General features: G+C 42.0%; 1 protein-coding gene across 16 annotated transcripts in view; it reads right to left on the bottom strand.

Moving 5' to 3' along the window:
• The window catches only part of CELF2 (CUGBP Elav-like family member 2), a 568,240-nt gene that overhangs the window by 136,102 nt on the left and 413,551 nt on the right, over positions 1 to 18,587 (bottom strand). The window contains exon 1 of one of the 16 annotated variants that reach the window (XM_083819745.1): positions 115 to 18,587. This exon is cut by the window's right edge and continues 20,768 nt beyond it. The exons of the other annotated variants lie outside the window; for them this stretch is intronic. The gene's annotated coding sequence lies outside the window, so the exon portion shown is untranslated. The remainder of the gene's footprint in view (positions 1 to 114) is intronic. 16 annotated transcript variants of the gene reach the window in all.

The raw sequence follows: 18,587 nt of genomic DNA, 5'->3' as shown, positions 1-18,587 counted from the left end.
GCAGTTTTCATGTGCACTAGATGCAGAAGATGATGTCAATTGGCACACAGCAGAAAAAAAAATTGCTATTTAATTAATAGCATAAGTATTATGAACAAAAAACAACGCGATTACATTTTTCATTGAGTCTGGTTTTCTCTGCAGGCTGCTGCTTAATGTCATTATATAAGAAGAGAGCTGCACAATGCAGACTGGTACTTTTGCATTTTAAAGTGGAGGAGAGTTGCAAGGAAGCGCAGATTTCTCTCCATGGCTGTTGTAAACAGAACTGCAGTGAATTCTCACTAAACTGGCTACTGGCAGAAATAAGACAGTGCTGGTGTGTGTGTGCGTGTTTTGTAATAAAGTCACATGAAAGGAATATGAAACACTTGGCAATCTGTCAGATGACTAATGCAAGATGCCAGCGATGAATTTGCAGATTGTGTGAAGCATCCATGTGTGCATCAAATTAGTATGATATTGCCTAGAATGGAAAACACTCCAGCTATGCGGCTGGTCGCTGCCGATTAGTTGCCTACGCTCTTTAAAAAGGAAAAAGCAGTCTGCAGAGTGCCAGTCCAAAGCACATTGTTTATTGCACCCTGGCACACAAAAAATGCACAATTCAAAAGGAGAAAGCAGTGGCAAGATTGCCTACTTCACTCCGAGAACTAAAATGCTGCTTCAGAAAGTTTTTCTCCATGAAAAGGACATTAAGTGTTTGAAATTTTTCACACCCCGTAAATTTCTACCCTATCTGATCTCCAGATGTCCGTCTAAGTTCAAAACAGCTCGACACTTTTGCTGGGGAAAAGCACTTAACCAAAAAACCCCTGCTCTGTGAGACATATGACATACTATGATTTAGGAAGAGTTGTACTTTTCTAAGGAAAACAAAACATTTTAAATACTGAACAGGAACACTGAATTAAAGAATAAATTAAAAAACCCTTGTGCCACTATTGATCATTAAGGGCAACCATTGCAATTAATTCTTTGGCTAGAGATTCTGTAATGATGATCGTTTTTTGATGCTTAAATTTCAAGAAAGAACGCTAATGAGATGTGACTTTCAGAGTGCTCCTCCCATCTTCCCACCAGGGAAAGGGGTAAGAAGGCGTGCGTGCAGCAATGCTGAACGCTGCTCATCCCAAACTTCAGGCATCTCGGAGCCACCTGCCACTATGAAAAAAACTTGGCTTTAATTACAAGTTCTCCATTTGACAATTGGTCAGGGCGAGTGCCCACAGGAGGGCTTGAAGATCCCCAAACCTGCACGACCAGACCCAAATAATATTACACACGTGAAAAAAGGAAATATAAGAATGGCAAGAAAAAAACCTCTTTGTGTCATCACAGTTGTAACGTGCAAAGACAAATTATTTAGTCTTCCATACTTCATCTCCTTGAAAGAACAACACACCTGAACATATTAATATGCCTATATAAACTTTTGCACTTTCTCTACTCACTGCAGGAAGGAGAAAATCATATTAAAGGCAGATTTTAAACCAACAACAAGAAGCTGGATCGCCACTTCTGAAGTGTCTTTAACACTGATCAACAGACAATGGGATTTATCACACTCATTTATTAGACAAAATTCCTATTGACCCTACTGGGAGCCTTGCCTGAATAAGAGACTGAAGGATTTGGCCCAGCCTTTTCTATTATGTTTCATGCACAAATGCCCTCGCTTGTTTTACGCTTGCTCTTTGTTTGAAGATGCTCTACAGGTCCCAAGCACACCGATGCAGCCATCGTGATTTCTCCAGGCATTAAAAGCTCTATTTTCCACACACACCTAATATTTAACAGACAAAAAAATCCCAAAATAACCCACACCCCAAACTCCAAGAGACAAAAAACCCCTGACTCACTTGAGTGATGCCCGATGGGAGCAACGTTCAAGACTTTCAGGGGGTACTAGGCACCTCTGTGGCATTTAGACCTCTGGAAAAACCACTCTGCCATTTGATTTCCTACTTGTTTATGTAAAACCCAGTGCATTAAACAACCTTCCTAGCAGGAAGAAAAAGTAAAATTGCAGCCCCATAGCTTAAAATAGCCAAGGAAAATGCTCATACACTCTTTTGGACCTGCAAAGACAAGGCTGAGCTGCGCAGCCACTGGCTTTGTCCTGTACTCAGGCAAGTATTTTCCTTCAGAAATCAGCTTCACTTTTCGCTTCATTTATTCTCTGCTTTGTTTACATTAAAAAATGAAATGAGTTCCTTTTCAAATTATGCCCTTCATCTAGTCTCTCTGTTGGATCTCTTCCTTAAGAAATCCACACATAATTACTATGTTAGCCCTAAATTACAGCAGAGGTCATATTTAATAAAGAACAAGTTTATTCCTTTGCTTATTCCTTTACCCACAGCACCTTTACCACCGAGAGCACTACAATTTCCATCACTAACAAGACAATTTGGAGGAAACCACAAAACCTAACACTTCTAACTGTTTACTCAGGTTAATTGCCCCATTACCATCAAGTTCCTGCTTTGAGCTTGAGGTTCAGGCACGGGTTAGATCTCTTCTAATTCAACACAACGCTTACGCACTGTCTTTACTTCGGGGGGGCAGAAGTGGAATTACATTGATCATATTCCTGAAATGTTTTATTGGGTAACGATGGTTAAACACCCTGACTGCAGGTGTAGGCTGCTGTGTGCAGTGACACAACGCTCCGGGGGACAGGCTGTGTCACTCACTGCCTGAATGAACTTGGGCAAGTCATTAAAACTTCTCCAGCTTTAATTCCACCATCCTCTGACAGCTCTGCCAATCCGCTAACTCCTGCAGATTTAGGAAAAAGCAAGCATAACTTAAGACTTTTCTCTATAATTCTTTCCTACCGCAGGGCTGAGCTGCCAACGTTTTGTGGGGGGGGATAAACAAGTTGAACCCGTGGAGAGGGCACAGCCGGCTCCTTGCTAAGTTACATTTCCTTTGACTTCAGTGCAAACGAAGGCTACCAAGCATCTCGGAGGAATGGTTCCCACCTCTATTGGGGTTTTAAGGAGTGCAACAGTGCTGTCACACCAATGACACTTGCAGGAGCATCCTTACCCAGCGCCGGCAGTATCTATATGACTACAGCCCACTTGGACAAACCAAATAAGTGGATAAAACAATAGGGAGATAACAATGAAAAAAAATCAAATTATTTTATATATTTTACAGATCTGCAGTGTACTCGAGGAACAGCAAACATTAAGCACGCCTGCCTGACGGTTCAGCTATCACCGAGCTTCTTCAAGCGAGTGCAAAATCCAACCAATCAATATTTTTGATCCCCTCCCAACCAGTCTCTGCTAGAGATGAGTTCCGTTCTCCTCCCCCAGCCTTCATCTTCACCCGCTGGCAGGAGCTGCTCAGCACTACGACCTCTTAGCCGCCAGCAACCGTAGGGGTTTTGTTACTTCTCCCTGCCACCGCAATGCTCTCGGAGGAAGCAACTCCTTCCTTCCCCATCTTCCCCTCTCGCTTTACGCAGGAAATAACAACACAGAAGAGAAACGATGGGTGAAACTTTCCGAGAGGAGCCAAAGCAATCCTTGCAAAAGCTCAGGACTACTTCTTGAAAGCACGAGCACAGAGCTAGCTGCGGCTAGGGGACACTAATGAGAAGAGAATCCCTTGACAATTACTGTCAGTACCCAAATGATGACATATATATATGAAAAAAAAAAAAAAGAAGAATTAGATTATGTGGCTTGCTGTCTCTACGCCGCAGCAACCCTTCCCTCTGTGGCCAATTTAGCCCATTGGACTCTGGGGTGACCCAGCACATCATCTTTGCTGACAAGGTGTCATCTGTATTGGAGAGAGCAGCCCGAGGGCAGAGATTAAGCCACTGAGTCGCTGGCTGCTTGTGGTCACTGCCAGAGCATCCTCTCTCTCAATTTGTGCCAATTTTCCTTCTAATAACCTAACTACCATTCCATCATTTCAGCAAGTTGACAGGGCCACTCCTTGAGGAGCCAGAGATTGTTTTAATATCGCTGCTGCTTAAGCGGGGGCCCCGGCAAAACCCACTGGATGCCTTCTCTGCCTCTCCCATTCATGTCTGTAATTACGGCCAAGCTGCTGAAGTGACCTGACCGCTACTGAGAGAGAGAGGCAGGCTTCAGAAACAAAGTCTGGATCAAGAGGGACCCTCTTAAATTCATCACTGTTAAGATCTTTGGCATTAATCCCAACTCACTCCCGTTCACAAACTAGGTGTCAAGCCAGGTGCTGAAAACCCGTTTTTATTGGGACTGAATGGGTTTGCATCACACCCGTGTTTTCAATCCCTTTGTAATCCTGTCCAGAACACTTCCCGTTCTTCTGTTTTGGTCAATTCCTCTCGCAGTCCTCACCCTACTTTAATGGCTTTGCTGTTTTGTTGGAGATTTGCCTTTTTCACGTCCGATGGTACGCGACCAAACAGCACATCCCTGGAAGAACATTTCATTCCTAAGCACCAAAACGACAACGACAACATGCTAAGGAACAGGCTGCAAGTGTAAAGCCCACTAAATCCAACCTAGCACGGAAACATCAAGGTTTTACAGCAACAGATATTTCCATCCGAGCTGCCAGGGTACCGCACGAGCTGACCGAAGGGACACCACCACTCCGACGGACTCCAACTGCTGGCAGAAGAGACAACGACCATCACCTTACCGTGCTTGAAAATTGTAACTGCTGGCTTACGAGCAAATTTTATCCGGAAGGACCCAAAAGGGCTTTATAAACTCATTGTTTAGAGAGGAATGGCTTCATCGTAAGGTGACAGACGGCAGCTGTTTAATGACATGGAGCATTATCGCACAACAATTTCAGCCAGGAAGGGTAGAACAATACCATACCCCATTGGAAACTGCAGGGGGTTGGGATTTAGAGACACAGAATGTAATTACCTAAATTGGATTTCGGCCAGCAAAATGAGGGCCGGAACCTCTGACAAAACAAAACGAGAGAAAACAAAAAGAAGCCGTTCTATATTTTTAAGCCACAAATGACCAGGTCTCTGTGGTTTTTTGGGAAAAAAAAGTTAATATCCAGAAGCTTTCTGGCCCATCAGTGTTTTCACAGGGCAGTAACTCAACAGCAGCTCAGAGGAAAGATGAAGTTTCATAAATCGTTAGCTGCTCCTGTGTCTTGTACAGGTTTTGGCACAACTATAAACCACTAGTAAGAATAACAATAATAATTATTAAGTTACACATATCCATACCGGCAGCTGCTGAATGACTCTGACATCGTGCCCGATTAATGCCACAGCTCACAGCGGGACGAGTCCCGCACATGCAGCAATGCCTACAAAGTAATTTTCTCCAGGTTTCCCCGCGCCCAGAGGCAGGGTGACAACTTCTGGCGGCTGCACGACTTGCTCAGCTGGGTTTCTGCTACGCTAGAAGGCCAACTGCAATTTCAGGAGGGGTACCGAAACTCTGAGCTCAGACAACATTCTCTCTTACTCTGTCTTACAGACCCATAAAGCCTGAACAAAGAGCCGAGTAATTCTTCATCCATCCAGCAGAGAGCAACAGCACTTGCACGCACACACCACATGAACCACACGAACAATTCTCATGGCTTTTAATACCTGGCATCCAATGCGGAGATTTTATTCTTGTCAATAGCTAATAATACTCAAGTGCTCATGTAAGCACTGAATGGTAAATGCAAAGATGTTTTTTCTCCCATTGCCTCCATGTCTGCAGAAATTATCTGTAAAAGCATAATGTTGCTTAAGACAATGGAGTCTTTTTTTTCTGCCTTGACAAGTGATCTAAATTTCACAGTCAGTTTTTTTCTGATGGAGTCGGTGTTTAGCTGTAGCTCAGGTTTGCTAACTCTCTCTGTATTTTGCCTCATACAAACCGTGGTAAAATGCTGGTCCCCTAGAAGGGACTGCTTGTGTCCTGATCAATTCCAAATTGAGTACATGTGATCCCTTTCATGCCTTAAACGCAAATTTTCCGTAGGGTGAGGAAGTAGCATCCTGTCACCGAGGAGGACTGATGTGAAAATCTGAGGAAAAAAACCCTTTTCCTACACTGAAATTTTTCTTGATGGGAAACACATTCCGGCTGGGAGAAGGAGAAGCAGAGGGAAGGCATCTCTCAAACAGCTGGGTCAGAATGCATGATGCTAAAAGTGACATGGGAAAAGTACTGAACCACACACATACAGCATCAGGAGAGAGCTGAATACACCTGAGGTACAACACATTATTCTTCAGAGATTCCTCATTAGTATTACAGGAAGGAATCAAGGATACGTATGGAAATCATAATAATAGCTATGTTAAAATGCAATTACCTTCTGCACTTGTGGCGCAGATTAGAGCACAGACACTCCTTTGTGCCAAGGCTTGTTGACTTCCTAAAATTAGCCCTGAGTTGTGCTCACCAAAGCTAACGAGGTCGTGTCTGTCCTGACCTGGCTACAACCTCCCCCAGGCTCACTGCTAACTATTTACCTCTAGAGGCCAGTGGCTGCTCCAGTGCTTGGCCTCTTGGTTGCTGCACCACCTCCATTCCAAAACACTTGGATTTGAGCCTGGGGTTGCAAACCGAATTGTGAACATCCTTTGCATATGTGTTTAAAACCAGCGGTAATGCTTCCTAGAACCGCAGAGTCAAGATGCAGTAACTCTGCAAAAGCTTTGCACATCTGCTATATCACACCTTCAGAAAAAACAAACAAACAAACAAAAAAAACTCATAATCACAGATATCTTAAAAAAAATTGTATTCAGTGTAGTGGCTTCAAGCTGTCTCAACTCTTACTGCTAGTGTATGGACCTCTGTTTTAGCAGCAAATTATTTTTTGGAACATGCAGTAGTGCTTAGTGATATGCATGTGCTCCACATGGACAGAACTTACACAAATTAAAATATATATTTTATATTTAGACTACACACATGTATATACACAGAGACAAGGGAAAGAATGAGTGCAGAAGGGAAGATAAACAGAGAGAAGAAGAGCTGTTTTTTCAAGTCCTCTATTTTGGAAACCAATTAAAATATCATTACTAGTTCATCCAATAGTGGCAGCAAACAATTAAACGCGCCATCTGTACAGGTCAGGACTGGGTAGTATCTTTCTGTTTATGCTGATGAAACTTATAATGGTCTACTTTCAGCATATTTAAATATTTGCCTATGCTAGCCTGTTGATTTTACTGAACTTAAACTAGAAGCCCAATGCTTGGTAAAGGATGGCTGCCCTTTAACAGCTGAAGAAAGCCAAAGCCATCCCAACCCTTACTTTCTTGGGTTTGACCCCCGTCTTGTTCAGGTGGAGGGATGAGGATCACTCATTTCTAAGGACACATGATAAGAATGACGAAAAATGCTTGGAGATCTGCACCGGCAGGCTGTGTATTAGGCCCAGCCTTTATCTTCCAGCCTTTCCTGCAGGCTTTGGGAACTAACTAATTCAAGGCTGGATGAGGTCCTCCAGGCATCACCATTCTGCTAGACAGCTCAGCTTAGGCAACCACCCAAGAAGTCAGTTTTGCTTCCTGAGCAGAATTTGCTCTGTACATTAAACCTGTAAACAAGCTTGGGTCTGTCTCCGTCAGGTGTAAGGTTGGTGCATTTCTAACTCCATGCAGCAGGAAAAAAAAAGTAACACAAGAGTTTGGACATTACCAATAAATACCAAAGGTGTGACGTTTGAATATCTGTTTTCTGTTGGCCAACTAACAGGTGGATGTCTGCACATCTGGCTTTGACGTGGACAGGTTAGCATTAGAAAAGGCTTCTTGTTTATCATTTTTCCATCTCTAAATTAATCTCTGTAATGATGAGAACCGTGGCAGTTCATCCCAACTACGATGCTCATGAGCAGCGACTGTGACTTTCTGTTCCACTTTTACTGTACCCCACACTGATGTTTCTCACTGTAATCTCCTTGGAGCAGAGGTTGTCCTTTTGTGCAAAATCTATGTTACGTTTAAATTGGACTCAAATTGCAAAGGGGCCCTCTCCACATTTCTGTAAGTTGGACAGGGCCACAGAGAGAACTGAAGCGCTTGCACAATGAAATTACAGTTTTGGGGCACCGACTGACACCATTTTTCCTATGAAGTAGAGTTTCAAGTGGCTGACTGCTCAATATTAATGGTGTGGATTATCAATGCTTTGCTTTACGCATATTTGCAGTGAAGAATACTTCTTTCTGTATGGCAAGAAACATTTATTGATGCTACTTTAAAAAAAAAAAAAAAAGGATTTGATTACAACCAAATGCTTATATATTTGTGACATGCCAACAACCACATTAGAATAGCACCAGGCTTTTAAAATTCAGGACACGTAGGACCATCTGTTTTCTTGTCAACAACATCAGTCTCTCTCTCCACACCTACTAATCAAAATGTACTAAGTTGCTACTCAACTTCCTCCTTCTTTTGCCCCCAGAAACATCAAAAGCAATAATGAAGGCTTAAAAAATATATATTTTTATGTAGTAATTAATGACGTGACAATTTCAGCAGGCTTTATGTGCAGGCTGGCAGTTACCTGCAAGTTCTTCTGTGGTTTGAAAGGACTTGCCTACTTCATGGCAAACCGTGTCCTGGAGCTGGGGAGGGATGGAGAAGATGGGAAGGAAACCTCCAGGCATTTGTTTGGAAACACAGCAGAGGTTTCAGTGTACTAAAACCAAACGATTATTGCAGGAAGTACTTTACAGCATGACATATTTTCAGCCTGGCACCCATGTGTGTACCCGCTTGTACCCGCTCGCTGCTGAGCTTCACGGAGCACAGAGAGCTGGTTCTGTAGGGCCCAAAAGCATAAGTCAAAAGAGAGGGAGGCCAACAGCTCGTGGCTGACAAGGCTGCTTTACCTAAATAGCTCCCTTAAAAAGGGAATGGAAGATCACAGCACTGCTCTTGTTAAGGATCCTGCCAATTTCAGTTAGCTGGGCTTATATATGGGAGATCTGAAATAGACAATTAAAGCAAGCTGTGACATTCAATTTTCTTACTTAAAACAAAATATCCTATCAGGCTTGCTCTTATTCCCCCCTTCTACAAATCAGAATATATGAAAAGATTATTGTCCAAAGTATGATGCAATTGTAATTTTAACAAGTTGAGCATCGTTATAGCAAAATCCCCCTCAGCTGATTTTTTTTTAAACCATTTCTTCATTTTTTTTTTTGACACCACATCTGGCATATAGAATACAGATGATCATTTGTTTATATATCTGTCTAAATGCCTTTTCCAAACACAGCCAGATGGAGCCTTTCAAAATCAAATTAATTTCAGATTAATTCACTCTGGACCCACTCCAGTTTCATGACTCTATGCTTTGAGGCACCATCTAAATTGATTTAGAGTCATGAACTTAGAGAGCTCAAGTCCTTAGGTATAGAAAAAAAAATCTTTCTTGCATACTGAAAGAGTCAGCAAATCAAGAGTCCGCAATCGTAAGTTTTTGCTGCTTCAAACAAACTCCCAAATCAATCTCAGAATGCATCAGTCTACATAATGCCAAAATCATCTATAAAAACCTCCATATTTCGCCCCCCAAAAACCACACCAGAATTTATATCTTCAATGCTCTGACCTTCCTTGATGAGCCAAATAATTTATTGCTCTAATTAAAAAGCAAAATAAAAAAATGTTGCTCTAAACCTTGCAATAAGCAGCATAGAAAGACAGGAGACAGGTAATAAAAATCTCCACTGCAATAGATTTATCTAAGGAACTATAAACAAATGTAGCCTGCAAACACTGTGGGCTTGCATACTGTCAATCCTCTATGGATGCCTTTATTATCTCACTTGTTTCAATTGCAATTTGGGTTTCCATGGAGATGTAACAGTCAACTCTGGAAAATTATAAGATAAATGTCAGGCAGTGATAACGGTGTTAATGAAGCTTCATTGACAAGCAGAACTATGCTTCAAATAATAGGCATATTTCTATTAGCATATGTATAACCTGTCCAGAAAAGGAAGAAAAAAAATCCCAACAACTGGGAAAGACAATATTAAAAAATTAAAATGAAACTGTTTATATATAAGACATGCAACACACAATGAAACATTGCATCTATGTGAAATGATGAATTCCTAACAAACAGAAGAGATGTTGGTTCGAAATTTAATTGCCTGATTCCTTTTGAAATTTCTGCACTCTGCCATCACGCTGAAAAAAGCGCTCAGCTGACATGCGCAGAGGCACTTCTGCATGGTGTGACACTTGTTTCCCTACAACGCGAGGCTGGAAGGATCTGCTTCACCAGGCACTTTGGATCACGCAATTTTCCAGTTCCCAAATACAGCTGCAGCGAGCTGGTGGAAAGATGCAGACCGCAGTGGAAACACAACCAGCATCTACACAAACACAGCCCTTGGGTGCTGGGCATGCTCAGGGCAGGGTGGTCAGCCCTCCGCATCTGGCTGCGTGCTGGGATTAATGGGATGCTGCTGGGGTGAGTTGGTGGGCTCACCTCCTACCTCTGCACCAACTGAGCCAGGAGAAATCATATGGGGAAGCTGTCGACTGTCTGTGAAGGACTGTACCCGACTTTTTGCTTTCCTCACGTGGAAAGGTTTCACCGAGCTGGAGGTCAAAGAGGTGACAAAGCTGTTTTCTGCAGCACGGAGGGAAACACAGAGCACTGAGCTTCGCTTCAATGAATCAAGGGTTTGATTTGGACAGGTTGGGAACTTCCACAACTGGCCGGGGAAGGAGCCTGACCACTGCAGCACTTAAGGTTTAATTTAGGCAATTCACCAGGAGTCAGGAGGAGCAGGGCAGAAGTACAGCAATCCTGTCTCGGAAGTTTCTAGGACAATTTTTGCAGATGGATGAGATGTGCTAAGATATTCGCTGCCTATCCACTAAGAGGTGTTTCTGCTGGCTGGAGAGCCAAGAGGTGCTAGAGGTTGTTCCCATCTCTTCTCATCCCACTATCTGGCCTTTTTAACTCCTCAAGGTGGAGCCAATCTTGTTGTAAGAGTGAAGAGTCTTGGAAATCTGGGTTCTGGTATTAGCTGAGTGTTAGGTTACAGACAAAATGATGACATTGAAAATCAGAATCAAGCTTGGTTTAGTGGCAGAGAAGGGCGAAATCTTAAACCTACAAGCAAACGAAGAAGAAAATCTTTATCCCTCCCAAGGCTTGAGAATAAAGTATGTGGGCAGGCAAAACTTTGTGTATTGTGGGAAAGCTTTCAAATATTACTGGGATGAATAAGCTTATGAAAATATAGCTCGACTGAACATCTACATGCAGAGCAGGAGGCAGGAGGACTTTGCCATTTACATGGAAAATAAAGCAGGGGTGTGGGGTCAGGGGCAGATGGCTTTGCTCTTTTTCCTTTCCTCTCCACCGAACTCCTCTGTTCCTCCCACCTCTTCTAAATTCTGCCTGTTTAGTAAAGGAGACCATGAATGCTGTCTGGGAAATGCTTCCCCGTTCTTCAGAGTGGTGTATGGAAATCTTTGGTTAGGTATGGGGGGCAGAAAACGGAGTGGGAAAAGTACCCAGCCTTTCTGTAGAGCAGAGCTCAGCTCTGATCAGATTGCTGGACAACCACGAAGTCAACAGGGATACATATTTCTTTCAAGTCATATTGCAGGGAAGTTAAAAAAAAAAACACCAACTTCCCTGTTTCTGAATCTTTTTTAATCACTCCTCTATATTACATACTAGAAAAACCTAAGAACCTCATTAGATTGCTACTGAAATGTCAATAGTTAGAAAGTGATTTTCCCCAATGATTTCCAACATACTTATAACTCTCTCTAGTGCTTTTTGGGAAAAAAAACAAAAAACAAAAAAACTCTCTTTCTACTGGTTGTTGATTCTATGTTACACCATGAATACTCATACCAACTTCATGGAAGAGACAATAATGAAATAACGAGGAGCTTGACTTCAACTGCAGCTGGGAAAATCTTATATACTACTGCTAGCGTTGAATGTTGGTAAAACCAGGTCGCACCAGATGTACCACTACCAACACATGCAACGGTGATATGTGGATTACAGAAGAGGAAACTGGCTCCGAACCCAGAATACTAAGCAATTTTTAATGGAAAAAACACACTGTGTGTGCTGGGTGGAAAGCATAGCTTTGTACACAGGGCAAAATGGGCCACGCTGTCTCCATTTCGCCCCAGTTGAAACTTCTACATCCCACTGCAATATGTACGCTATGCTCTTCAAAACAGGATTCTTTTTCCTTTGTATTTTTGGCTGCCAACATTTATACTTTAACACCTACAGAGAGAGCGGTTATGTAAATGCACTGACACACAATTAGTCAACAGAGAACATGAGCTCTAAGGTAAATCTTAGTTAAAGTACAAAATATTATTCAGTTTCTTATATTTACCCTAATATTACAAATAATTTATTTTGCTCCCCTGCATTACATGGCTACAATATTCTTTTAAGACTTACAAGAAAATAAACAATGACATATAATTAGGAAAGGAGCAACTCCCCTTTTAAGAGCATCATTCAAAGAAATGAAAAACCTCAGAAAAACTGGTTTAAATTTTCCTAATAAACATACCATGAAAAATCCCAACATCACCACACCCTAACACACTTCCGAAATCATGTGGGAGTCATTTATGGGGACACTGCTGACTTCAAAGGCAGACCTTCATCTTCTCTGCACAAGCTGAGCAGTGGAAAACCATCCGAGCGGCTCTGAAGCCTCTTGCCAAACCGAAAGGCAAACACATCGTGAAACGTTGTCGAAAACTGTGTTTTTTAAGGTCATAGCAAATACTTGCCGCAGGAGAAATTTGAAAGGATAACTTCTTAATTGGATGTTTTGGACAGAAGCTTGTTCTAGTAGGTTATTTATTCCCACGGAGGTTTTACTCACAAATGCAAAATGAATCCAGGTTTTGGGGGCTGGCTGGCACCCTTCCAGAAGAAATGGGAAAGAAATGGGAAAAATGGGAATAACATCCCCACCCCATTGGCCATCCCGTGACGTACAAAACTTCTTAACTTCAAAAGCCTCATGCACCAGCAAAGGCAGCTAAAGACTTGTGGATGTATTTTTAAGCTCCCTGTAACGTACTCGACCTGCAGAAACTTGGCCATCTCAGGTCTGGCTGGCCGTTAGCACCAGTGGGAAATGCAGTGTGATTTATAGAAATCTCTGTCATCACACCACAGGGTTAATTTCTTTCTTTCTTTTTTCTTTTTCCCTCCTCCCCCTGAAAGTAGAAAACTCTTATTTGCGATGACAAGTCTTTGGAAAGCCAGAGGATTAGTAACACCATGTGGTTCCCCAAGATCTCTAGCCCTTTTCCAACTGTTTTCCCATACAACCCCTCTCTGTACGGACATCGTCACCTTCTCTCAGCAGATGGAAAAAGGAAGAAACCTGCCCCGGGGCAGGCGGAGGCACCTGGACACTGCCGATGGGAGAACACAGAACCGAAGCTCGCAGGTGTCATTTGCTTGATAGGGGAAACACGGGGGAATCCAACGGGCAGAGATGGCATTTTAGTATAGGGCCATTTGTTTTAATGATCTGAGGTCTGAACCTGCTGGGTTTCTAAGTGAGGAAAATAGAGAAAAAAACTGAAGATTGAAGGTTTTCTTACTTTGGTGTAGCGCAGACAGGGATGTCTGTGCCTCGTGTCCAGGGGGGCTGTCAGCTGTGGACACCAAATGTGGAGTTTAGTCGAGCAACTTCAAATTCATCAAGAAGAGTACTACTAACTGCTTACTATAAGGCATATCCATCCTCATGCTATAACCATCCTACAGAGAAGACAAAAGCCTACAGAAGAACCAAACTGGGAAGTGTTGCTAATGGGAAAAAACAGAGGGCAACATAACAAAGAAACTGGTTTCTCAGCCACGTTCTTGTAAGTCTCTTCCCTTTGCTGTGCTCATTTCCCTCACCCTAGAAGAGGAGCATTATGTTCCCATCCCAGTGAAGTACCCTGAAACATTCAGAGGAAAGCACTACATGAACGTTGAACTGTTATATTATTAAAGACAAATAAACAAACCCGAAACCTTTCATGATATGCTTTTTTTTTTTTTAACTTCATGCAATTCTAATTTGTCTTTTAAAAGCAGTATTTGAAAATTATGCAACACGGCAGAAGTGAAGTACTTTTCAAAGCCTACTATTATTATTTGCGTTGCATGAGCATCTCTGAGGCCCCAAACAATGCTGGCTGCTTTTTAAGTAGCAGACCTAATTTTATTAGTAAGCCCAGATGTTTTCCCACTATTTTCATATGTTAGGAAACATGATGCACTCCCAGAGGACTTTAATAGGTGGTTAAGAAAAAAAAGAGGAGAAGGAGACACGGCACGTCTAAATTCACTTATCCTACAAAGTCAGGAATATTTAATCTATTGTTTTCTACCAAGTATCTTCATTAAGCAGCCCAACATCTTGAATGCTTCTTTACTTTCCTGTGTTTCCATCTCTCCGTGATTGGACTGAATGCCAAGACAGCTGACTGAAGTAGTTCATGCTTTATTAAAAATTGTCAGACAATCTGGGGGTTACCATCTAGAGTTTTCTGTCACAATGGGTATATGTTCCATGAAGTTTCAAGATGGATGGAACGCGAATCTGATGTGCCAAGTCACATCTGACATCACTCCAGATTTGTCAGTCACTTATCCAGTACACCTTCTGTTATCCTTTGCTATTCCACTTCCCCAGGGAAGTTGTCACAGCACTGAGCCTGCCGGAGTTCAAGAAGTGTTTGGACAATGCTCTCAGACACATGGCCTGATTTTTACTTATTTAGGTGGTCCTTTGGGGATCCAGGAGTTGGACTCGATGATCCTTGTGGGTCCCTTCCAACTCAGATATTCTAAGATTCTATTTATTTCAAAGATGCATTCTGGAGCAGAGTTGCATTAGGCTGAGACGCTAATTAAAACTACCTTGAAGTATTAGCAGCTATACAACATCTGATCGGTGTAAGAAAAATAGTTTGGATACGAAAATTGCTATCAGTTTTTACATAAAATAAATTATTTAATAAATTCTAATTGCCCGAGGGATTTTTACAAACAATGGGGATTAACAAATATAATGTATACATTTCTGTATTTAATAAACAGAAAAATCAACCTTGACAGTGTACTTTTGCATATTTCAGAACAGATACGCAGCCCACATGGAAAAGGAAAGCGATTACAAGCTTTCCCTTATCCACATGGAGCTGTAAGAAGCTCAGAGTCAGCAAAGGCAGCGCACTTATGACAGCAGTGGACGTGCCACTGACAGCTACATCAAAACTATGCATCCTCGAGGAGTCATTAAGTCTAAATCACAGCTTGCGATTCCTAATCTTACACGGTCAATGGGTCTGTATTTCTTAAAGACGGGAATATTGGTGCAAGTAAGATTTCGACTTTAGGAGATCCGCTTTACTAGCTCAGTTCTACGAGTGCTGCAGAAATGTACACAAAGCTTTACAAATGACCTCATTTCTACCAGGAAAGGACAGCTCAGCTATGTTCTATATTTTCCTGAACTGAAAGGAAGGCCCCACAGCCAAACTGTCATGTCTAATCATTGTGTTGCTTGAGTGTGTTTAAAACAAACAACTTTTTTTTTTTTTTTCCCTTTAAAAAACAAAAGCCATGGAGCAATTGTAGTGTTTGAGAGAGCAGGAGCTGCACTTTCTAGCACATAACCATGACACCAGAAGAGCAGTTTTTCCCAGTTTGATGAATGAGCCTTATAGGGATACGGTTTCACCTCATTAATGATCTGAGCTGATTATTCCCTCCCCCCACTTTTCCTTTTAGGTCATGGATCAAATGTGACCCACTTTCCTTGAATGCTTTCCCACCATCTCTTTTTCCCATTAGAGTAGAAAGCCAGTTGCTAAGGACACATTACAAAGCCCCCACACAACCACTAAATATCTCCCCGCCCCAAACACACACACTTTTCTTCTCCCCTGCCTTTCTGATATTTTCCCCCCTCTCAGCATCCACTCTGAACAAGATCCTGCTTTACATTCAGGAAAGCCAACAACTGCTTATAAGGACAAGCTTAGCACGAGAATAGGATTTTCTAATGACTACAGAGACTCCTGGGGCCCTTCATATTTAAAAAAATATAAAGGCAGCAGCCTTGGTTTTTAATTACTCCTAATTCTAAATCTCATGGCCTTAAACACAATAGCTCTTTCAACTCGGAAAAAAATGACACTAATCAGTAACAGAGTCCCCGGCGCAACCTGCTAGCCCTCTGATGGCATTGCAGTGTTTGCACTGTTCTGATTTTTCAAGGTTGACCAATGAGTCAGCAAAGCCACGATGACTTAAAAGCATTAGATCATGCAAGTAAAATGGCTTTTTTTCGCATACAGTGCTGGATGGGTTGCAATTAGCAAGGGGAATCAGGACAAGGCAAATATTGTAAGAGCAGGGAGAGACAAATAGGGAATTAAGGGAGATGGTGTTCATTTTGGAGCAAATGAGCCCCAGATGTTAAGGTATTTGGGGCTTAATACGGCGCCTCTCACTAGCCAGGTAAGGAATGTAATTAAAAAGCCTTAAGGTTCAATTGCTGAGGCTCAACAGAAAGTAAATGAAGATTTCATCCATCTGCCCTACTTCCCACAGAGTAGCCAACTAGTATTCCTGCTCGGTGCAAACTTCTGTGAAACAGAAGATTGTTCCACGATACTTTCTAAGAAAATCCTTGGCCTGGGCATTTGTTAAAGAAGTCATTCCAAGTGTCTCATTTAAAATTTAAAGGTGAGGACATAACATTGCAGCAACTTGGATTTCCCTGAAGATTTCAATTTTCTGTGTCATTTATTACACTGCCCAGTACTGCACAATGCTGGCATTGATTTTGATAACCAATACCTCTGATCCTCAAGCAAGTAGATGAACACACTATGATGAATGCTTCCATTATATAGATGGACATTTAAGTTACAGCTACAGAATGGACAAGGTGAGAATTTGGTCAAAACCTGCATTTCTACCTCATCCTACCTGTTCTTTTTCCACGGCACATCCAGAACATGCTTCCTCCTAACTCTTGTCCAGATGACAGAAATTATACCCTCAGTGGGATTATCCAGCCAGCAGGACGGTGAACCCGTATGTCGGCGCTGAATTGTACCACTGACAGCACAAAAGGATTAGTCACCAGGATCCAAACAAAATGAACCATAAATACAATTACTGTTGAACCACCAGTGATCAAACTAAGGATGGGTTTCCAGTAGTAGTGGTCTAAGGAAAAGCCTCCTGAAAAAAACTTAAATCCTGTTGATTGCCTGAGTTCCTGAACTCAGACCAAAATCTCCAGTTTTGGATTAAAGGAACAATGCCGTTAGCTTTATTTGAAGAACAGATTTTTACCCTCTATATTGACTGAGCTGCCCACCAGAAAGAGGACCCTGACATATGGCTGAAGCTGCCAAGAATCCCGAAGAGAGTCCCAAGTGCTCCTTACATGTACATGGAAAGGACAGGCCGGATCCGTAGGCAGAATTCAAGGGAAAAGGCATCATTTGTCCATCTGAAACAGGCAATCAAACTTATGTTTTCTAGACATTCAAATAACTTTTGATAACCTTGGCCAAATTTTCTTCTCCTTCATTGTATACCCTATTCCTCTACTTCCCTTTGTACTTGGTCTTTTTCCTACCACTCCTTTTTTCCTTTGTCCTTAAGACACTTTTTCTTTATGCTTAGTTTATTTGCTCTTGACTAAACTCATTATTCCACCAAAAATATATCAAACATATACAAACAAGGAAAGCTGCCAAGGTAACTGGCCTTCATTACTGCTTTTTTCCTGGACAGTATTCTGAAAAACAGAGTAAGCAACGGCAACTTCAAAGTGTTTGAACACAGGACTCTTAGCATCATCTTCTATCATTTTCCAGCAGTTCAGATTCCCAACAGTTCTCTTCCAGTCCACAAGAACAAATGTGTTGTACACCGCTGACTTCTTTTTCTCTTTACTGTTTTTGTCAAAGTGCTTTCAAGCACCTGTGATATTCTACAGCCACCGCTGCTTGTTCCTTGCGTGCTTAACTTATAAAGAACACACAAAGGTGGAGGAAAAACTCATCCTTAGCCCTTCCAGTAGGCAAGGCAGAGCTGTCCTCTGTGGTGCACTGGTTATCTGCTCACTGGATGATTTCTGAGAGACACTCCGCTGCCATTTCCTCCAGTCCCCAACAGTGGCTGAGCTCCCAGCAGAGCTCCTGTGCAAATCAAACACCGAGCAGATAGGCATCAATTTTCTCCCTCTGCTACAGTCTGGAAAAGAGATGTCACGCAGCAGCATTCAGCTGCTCCATTTTGGTGTTTAGTGTGCCTTGCATCATCATTTCAGTGGTATATGCAAGCAGTGACTGTTTTCCAAAGGCAGACACGGGGAGCCAGGTTACAGTGCAGTGAAGAATACCCATTACTGTAAATTAAAATCCTTAAACAAATCACCAGCAGTGAAACAATCTCTGCTTCAATTACGTGGTTAGCTGGCACATCAAGTCTTTTCTTGCTTTGGCCAGAAATGCTGAAGCCATGATTGATCTAATCTGTAATCATGTTGTTTATTTCAAATTAGAGATAATATAAAAA

The sequence above is a fragment of the Anser anser genome (genome assembly GCF_964211835.1).
Source record: "Anser anser genome assembly, chromosome: 1".
Taxonomy (NCBI): domain Eukaryota; kingdom Metazoa; phylum Chordata; class Aves; order Anseriformes; family Anatidae; genus Anser; species Anser anser.
This window is presented reverse-complemented; position numbering and strand designations above follow the sequence as displayed.